The 7875-nt window shown below is 39.2% G+C and overlaps 1 protein-coding gene across 1 annotated transcript in view; it reads left to right on the forward strand.

Moving 5' to 3' along the window:
- The window catches only part of LOC101846804 (cholecystokinin receptor), a gene marked incomplete in the record, with an annotated part of 56176 nt that overhangs the window by 1087 nt on the left and 47214 nt on the right, over positions 1–7875 (forward strand).

Consider the following 7875-nt stretch of genomic DNA (forward strand, 5'->3'; position numbering starts at 1 on the left):
ACACACATGCACATTCATGCTCACATACACATGCACACACATGCACACACATGCACGCACATGCACACACACATACATACACGTACACATATACACGCACACACACACACTAACGCACATACAGTTGCAGCCACATCCATACACAACGTACATACACACATATTTATGCATACACACACACACAACACAGATACAAACATACAAACACACACACACAGATGAAAACACATATTATGCACGCACTCACTTTTATTCACATACATACAGATCCCAGCACTGGCGGTCTTGGAAGACGCTCTCTCTTGCTTACAGAACGTGGTCAGTCGTCGTCTGTGTTGTAGCGGTTAAGCGCTTTGACGTCGCACACAGGAGACCCGAGTTTGATTCTGGAGTGGGGAGAATTTGTATCGACTATCTCTGTCTTTCTGCTGGGCTGTTGTATATCCCGCTCAGCCGTGTTGGCCGAAACCCGTCTCACAAATTATCTAAATTGTGTCGATTGGGGAGTAAGAATCTCTACAATAAGAAAATTACATCAAATACAGATGGCCAAGCGTAACGCGTTATATTAGTCAGCATGACGTTGCTCTGCTACAACTCCGCCAGTAAAATATTTCGACTGACATTTTTATGCACCAATATACTTAGCAGTCATATAAACTCGGCTACACAATAAAGTCTACCGGTCTGTCTGCCTGTCTGTCTGTCTGCCTGTCTACCAGTCTGCCTGTCTGTCTGTCTTTGTTTGTTTTAGTAGAGGTTTTTCGGCGCTCGCAACTGCAAAATAAGGTCATATGAGTGCCAGAAGATTAGAGGTGTTACAAGAGAGTAACAAACATAAAAAAGAAGAAGGGGAGATAAGGGCGATAGATGTTTGATAGGAAAGAAGGAGCAAACCACACCAGAGCTCCCGCCAACCACCCACTATGTCTGTCTGTCTGTCTGCCGTTCTGACTGTCTCGCCATTTGTTTTACTGTCTGGCTGGTTGGGTGCCCCCCCACCTCCCCACCCCCAAACAAAACAAAACAAATCAACAAAACAACAAACCCAAAACAAAACAAAGAGGAAACACAAATCACAGGACAATGACCAGCCCCACCAGAGGAAGAAAAAGTAACGAGATTCTTATGAAAGCGATATAGAGATGTCTGGACGTTATCTTTGTTGTGAGCGGACGAATAAAGTCAGGTTTTACGGACGTACACAATGTTATTGGTCACTGCGTGTGCTTTATTCTGATCGCTTTCCGCTCCGCGTATGATGGCTGACGGGAATCGGAAATTAAGTTATACAAAGTCATTTCTAGACAATGTTGGAGCCTTTTTTCCTAATCTTTTTTTTTTTAAACCTCCGAAGGGGGTATCTCACGTACAGTGACAACTCTCAGTTGTCTGTCTTCTTTGTGTTGTAAGAAAATAATGACTCAAAGAGGAAGGCCCCCCCCCCTCTCTCTCTCTCTCACTCTCTCTCTCTCTCTCTCTCTCGCTCTCTCTCAATACTTTGAAACTCCTTGTGGGAAAGTTCAGACCAAACCTGGAAAAAACAAGACGTGTTACAAAACAATAGCAAATTATGATACAATAGACAACAATAATTGTACTACTAATAATAATTTTGAAAAAGAGATTCGCTCGCTGTCGCATATTATAGTACAGGCAAAGTTACGATTACTTGAAAAATTAACTCGAAGTAACTTTATGGGTGGCAGGGACTCAAGTTATCGTAGTTTGTTCAATGCCTCAAATACGCTTTAGAGTGACATTAAAATAGAATTAACAAGATTTAGTTTTCAAGCATATTTAGTGTCACAACGCGGTGGAATTAGACACTCGTAAATTTTTAGGCATATTATGGAATTTTTGGTGTCATCGTAAACTTTTATTAGTTTTAGTAAGGTTTTCCGGCGCTAGCAACTGAAGATCATATGAGCGCCAAGGGATGGATGTCAAAAAAGAAGTCCAGTCGTAAAGCTTTTATGTTTTGCTTTTGAAAAAAAAAATACCCATGTAGCTCAAATAGAAGTCGAAATATTTGAGATTGTAGGCGCATGGGATCGTCTTGTGTCAGAGGTAGAGTTACCAAGAAAATGACTGCCAACGTTTAGTAACAAGCCTTTGGAAACTACAGCTTTACATTTTTCGTGCCCTTGATCAACTTTCTTCTGTAAAATTCACACTAACTTGAGCTTAAGTGGTCATAAAACGTGCTAAGCCCCCCCCCCCCCCCCAAAAGAAAACAAATAAATAAAAATTGCCCAGCGGGAGGAACAATACTGGTTTCTTTGATTTCATTATTTTGACGAGCGCCTGATTTCCCCACGATGCCACACACGTATTTTGTTTACTTCCGCGAGTGCTGTGAATTTAAGAAAATTAGACTGTGGGGTGGGAAATGCTCTATTAATGATATTTTCAAACGATGACCAATGCATCTGCTGGGGAGATTATTTCTAAATTTTAGGCGAAATAGAAGAAATAAGAATTGTGTTGACTTCCGGCTTCTGCTATGGCCAATAAAACCAATTCTGTCAAAGTTGAGTTTGTCACGTTTTATATTAATATTCTACCTACGGTATTATGGTACACACAGAGTAACAACCCAAACAAAGGACTAGCTATCAAAATACATTCTCTTTGTCCAGGAAGGAAAAAAAGAGGAAGAAAATTAGACGAAAATAAAAGAAAGAAGAAATAAAAATGAAGCACAAGGGTTAGGACAGATGATGAAAGGGGTGAAAAGTGAAATGAAGAGAAAAGAACAGGAATTGAACATAACAGAGTCTGTTTCAAATGCCAAGAGTTCAAAAAAACGAAAACAAAAAATACAAAACAGAAATGAAACCGCCATTATTTGTTCTTCTGTATTCGACGGATCGCTATTACCCAATAAAACATTCTTGCTTTGATGTCAGGGAAAAAATGGTTAGAGATAAACATGGAAAAAAATATTAAACGACAGACAGACATCCATTCTCATCCACCAGTCAGGCCCATTTCTTCCCCCATGAGCATACTTACGCTGCGGGAAACACAGAGACTCAATCAAATTATATTTTTAAGCAAATCAGACACAAAGTAGAATTATTTACCCAGGGAACGAGTTACAAGGCAATCATTATCGTGGTAGGCGAGATGGTTATTATAATTTTATAACTGGGGAAAAATACAAGAGGTGTACTCCGGGTAAATATTATGTCTCTTTATTTTGGAGATAAATGGCTTACTTGCATGCTATAACATTTGTAAGACTAAAGGAGGTTGGCAAAATGTGTGCACCTTGTATGTTTGGATTATTACAAATGATATTTTTTCCTTATTTGTTGTTATTGTTGATTGCTGTTTTTTTTTGTTTTGTTTTTTACTCAGAAGCACTGTTTACGGTTTTAAAAGTGCTTGAATTTTAAAACTGATAAATAGGACAGACGATGTTGTCGTACGTCATGTAAACGTACTATAGATATTGAATGGGCCGGAAAAAACACATTCTCGAAAAGAAAGTAATAACAGGAAAAGAGAAAGGAAACAATAGAAGGTGTTGCTTGAGGCGACTGAAAAAAGTAATGGAGGAGGAGGAGGAAAAAATAAAGTGGGGGATTAAGAGAAAAGAGTGTAGGTATAAAAGAGAGCATCTAGCAGAAAGAAAGTATTCATAACAAAGTCAACGATAAAAAATACAACAGAGACTGGAAGAAGATAAAGAGACAGAGGACATCTTTTTTTTTTCGTATCGAGTGACCTTGTGCTTGCCAACCTGAGTAATACCTACCAATAGTGGACGGTTTAATCATTTTGGTGGGCGATCACTGGGATTGTCTGGATAGTGACAGATTGTGTTTTATGCCCCGCTTGGGAGTACATGTAGATGAGCAGCACCAACATTTTAGCCTCTGAAAGGGGGCAGACGCGAGCTTTACTTTACTTTTACTTTTATCCGCCGCTTATACCCTTTTGGGTGTCGAGGGAAGAGCAGGAGAGCTTGGGTCAGGGGAAAGCCATGAGTTGTTAGTGTTTCCCCTGACTCGCATCTATCCAGGTCTTTCTCGGTCGCCCTCATGCTGTAGGGCGTTGATATGCTCTTATATGCGCTTTTCTTCTTGTTCTTCTTGTTCTTCTTGTTCTTGTTGTTGTTGTTGTTGTTGTTGTTGTTGTTGTTGTTGTTGTTGTTGTTCTTCTTCTTCTTCTTCTTCTTCTTCTTCATCTTCTTCTTCTTCTTCTTCTTCTTCTTCTTCTTCTTCTTCTTCTTCTTCTTCACATTTTGGCGATACTATAATGTACACAGAACGCTCTAACACAACAATTTGAGCGATTCTGGTATTTAAAAAAAAAAAAAAACGCATTAAAAGGAATTTTCCTAAAACCAATGTTCCCTTACATACATGGGTATATTCGGACATCGTCGATGAGGAAGTACAGTCAGTCGAGTTCCCAAAGGCCTGAAGGCCTCTCTTGATTTTCCAACTCTCATTAACGTCAACGGCTGAAGAGCACGGCAGTTAATCAGCTTCCGACTGGCGTATTTTGCTTTCTGTTTAAAGACCTAGGCGGAATTATTTCCCCTTTTAACATCGTCTCCTTTGTAGCCATGGGCAGTCTGTGAGAACAATCTTATCTGTTGCTTTGTTGCGCTATGTTCGTTTTGATGTTATTGCTTGGTGTGTATGTAATGTTCTGCTATTGTTAGTTGTGCGTAATAACATACTATTGTTAGAGATGTGCTACGATGTATTGTTAGTTGTTTGACATGTGTTATTGCTAGTTGTTTGTTATGATATTATGTTATTGTTAGTTGTTTGTTGAAAGCTATTGTTAATTGTTTGTTATATGTAATCATTAGTTGTTTGTTAAATGCTGTCGTTAATTGTACGTTATATCTTTTTTTTTAATCTTTAGTTATGGGTTATATGATGCAGTTAGCTGTTTGTTATATGCTATTGTTAGTTCTTTTATTGAATTCTTTGTTATGTGTTATTATTCGTAGTATGCTGTTATTGTTTGTCGTATGCCGTTTATTGTATGTTAGCAGTGTGTATGGTGTGTCGATTCCGCTTTCGTAAGTTGCATGTTGTTCGTTGTTCATTGTAAGTTGTGTGTTGTAAATTATGAGAATTGACTGATATTGTGTGCCGCTCGTTGTCAAGTATGTGTGAGTTGTATGCTGTTCACTGGTAGTTGTAAGTTGTATGCTGGAAGTTTTCAGAATTTGTTAAATATATTATGTTGTTCGTTGTTTATTGTAAGTTCTATGTGGTATATTGTGAGAATTTGAAAGTCGTAAGTTGTTCGTTGATCATTGTAAGTTGATTGTTCTAGTGTTCAAAGTTTTTGAGAGTTAATTGTAAATTGTATGTTTTTTGTTGTCCAATGTAAGCTGTGAGAATGTTAAGGTCGTATGCTGTGCATTGTTTGTTGTTCATTGTAATTTGTATCTTGTAAGTTGTGTGATGAATTTTTTTCTGTCTCTCTCACTCTCTCTCTATCTCTCCCTCTCCTTGTCTTTACGCTCTGACCATAAAATCAATGTGATTTGAAAGCACTCTTTGTGTATTCCAATATATTGTTCTATTTCTTTCTCTGCCTCACAATCTGCCTAAACCATCTATATAACATAGTGCGATTTCAACGCCGTAATCAACGCTATAAAGAGGCATATTTCCAATCGCTCAGCTCATCATTGATAGGAGAGATTCAAGTAGGTAAAAGGCCTTGAAAACTCCCCAAATTACCCATTAAGGGGGAGGAGCTGAAAAAAAATTCTCGAAAAGAAAGTAGTAACAGGAAAAGAGAGGAGAAACATTAGAATGTGTTGTTTGAGGCGACACAAAAACAGGAAAAAGTGCAGGAGGAGGCGGGAAAAGTGAAACGAGGGGAGGAGAAAAGAGTGTGGGCACAAAAGAGAGCATCTAGCAGCAAAAATATAAAAATGATAACAAAGTCAAGGATGAGAAAAATAATACAGACTGGACGTGGAAGGAAATTGTGACGCCTTTTTTTTTTTCGTTCGCAACTTTCTGATTTCTCTTGTATTTTTCCTCGGCATCGCTACTCAATACACAGGGAATAAAAGCAAACGGCAGACAATATATCGACGAAGAGAGGGCCTTTTCAAATGAGCAGAACAGCGATTATAGCATGTCCTATATCGGACAACATCGTTAGGGATGAATTTGATTGCTATAGGACGTAATATGTATTTTCCAGCATCTCTTGTAACTTACGTTAGAGCAATATTTAAGGCAAAAACTCTGATTATGCGTAGTTGACCGACTCTGTAATTGCCAGCCCAGAAGAAAAGCCGGGGAACAGATAAGTTTATACGTGGATCCCGAGGTCGTCTCATCAAATAAATCGTCATTGTATCAAACTGCGTGTCGGGTTTTCATTTGTATAAACAATGCTGTCCATTAGGCAACACCCCTCCCCCCAAGAACCCCCAAAAAAAAAAAAAATCACCCACAGCCAAACATTTATATTACGCGCGCTAAAAGAGAAACTGTGTCTATTGCTGTCAGCAAATAAGGCGAAACATGACGTCATCGCGTCTGATTGTAAATTTAACTCGTGATTGGGAATATTTTATGTCTTCGTCGACAAGATTTAGATGGTTTAAGAGACGGTTGCTCAAACCTACCCCCCAGTGCCACACCGAGACTCAGGGAGGTACAACATCCACACAGACATAGACACATGCTAGATAAAATGACTTCTCCGCACACGGCGTCTGTGTAGGCTCTCGCTGTCGCACGCAGAAGACCTGAATTCGATATAAATTGTTATCTAGTATCTCAGTCTATCTGCTGGGATGTATCCCGGAACCCTCTCAGCCTAGGTTGGCCCTGACAGGCAGGGTTGGAAACCTGCCTCCTATATGATCTAAATTGTATCGATTTGCGGGAGGGGGAGGGGTGGATGTAAAAGTACCTAAGCTTACATTTTTAACCACACCGGAATTGAACTTATATCATTAGGACGCAATGGCGAGTATCTACCTCTGGAGACATTGGCATTATCATGTTGACTAAACGTAGACCATAATTAATATGCCCTCAAAAGAATTATAATAATATTACTTCCTGGTCGTCAGGAGTAATCTTACTTTACTTTTTCATTCTCTGTTGCCGTTAATCGTTGAGGGGAAATGTAGTTTTCTATAGTTGGCCAGCTCCGCAGCTCTTGCATTTGTGACATTATGTTTTCTCAGGGTTTCCTTAACAACCTCGATCCACTTTCAAGAGTAATTTACCCTGTTATTATGATCTGAGGGCGCTTCCCCCGTTTCATTCACTCAGACCAGTTTTGTTGTCAACCTTCTCGTCGCCAGCGCCAATTCTTTCCACCTTTAAGAGGAAGAAACATTCTTTTCGCCCATTTACATGTATTTCCGCGTGGGGCAGTAAATAATACCTGCCACTATCTGCGTTATCATGACCGACCGCCCACCAATATTACCAAACAGCCCACAAGAAGACGATACCGTCCAGGTTTGACAAGCACTCACTCAGACTTTTCACCTTGAACGAGTGCAGCTTCAGTATTAAAATTTCCCCTTTCAACGTAATTCAAACCATTTTAAATTATGTAAATGCAAGATGATCTGTAAGATGATTTTGGCAATTTCCCGAGAGATAGAAAATCCATTTTTATTTGTCTGACATTTCAATGGAATAAGAACAACAGGTTATATAACCTAGCAAATGACATAAAAAGAAAAAGTATCAGAGAATTGGAATCGCAGAAACCTTAAGTAACTGCACCCTACTAACTCTTTCGTATAACGGATTTATTTTTCCGGCTTTAAACAGGATCAAACGCTTTGTTTTGGAAGAGAGAGAGTCATGAGAGAGAGAGAGAGAGAGAGAGAGAGAGAGAGAGAGATCA

This window comes from Aplysia californica, unplaced genomic scaffold, assembly GCF_000002075.1.
Source record: "Aplysia californica isolate F4 #8 unplaced genomic scaffold, AplCal3.0 scaffold00100, whole genome shotgun sequence".
NCBI lineage: Eukaryota > Metazoa > Mollusca > Gastropoda > Aplysiida > Aplysiidae > Aplysia > Aplysia californica.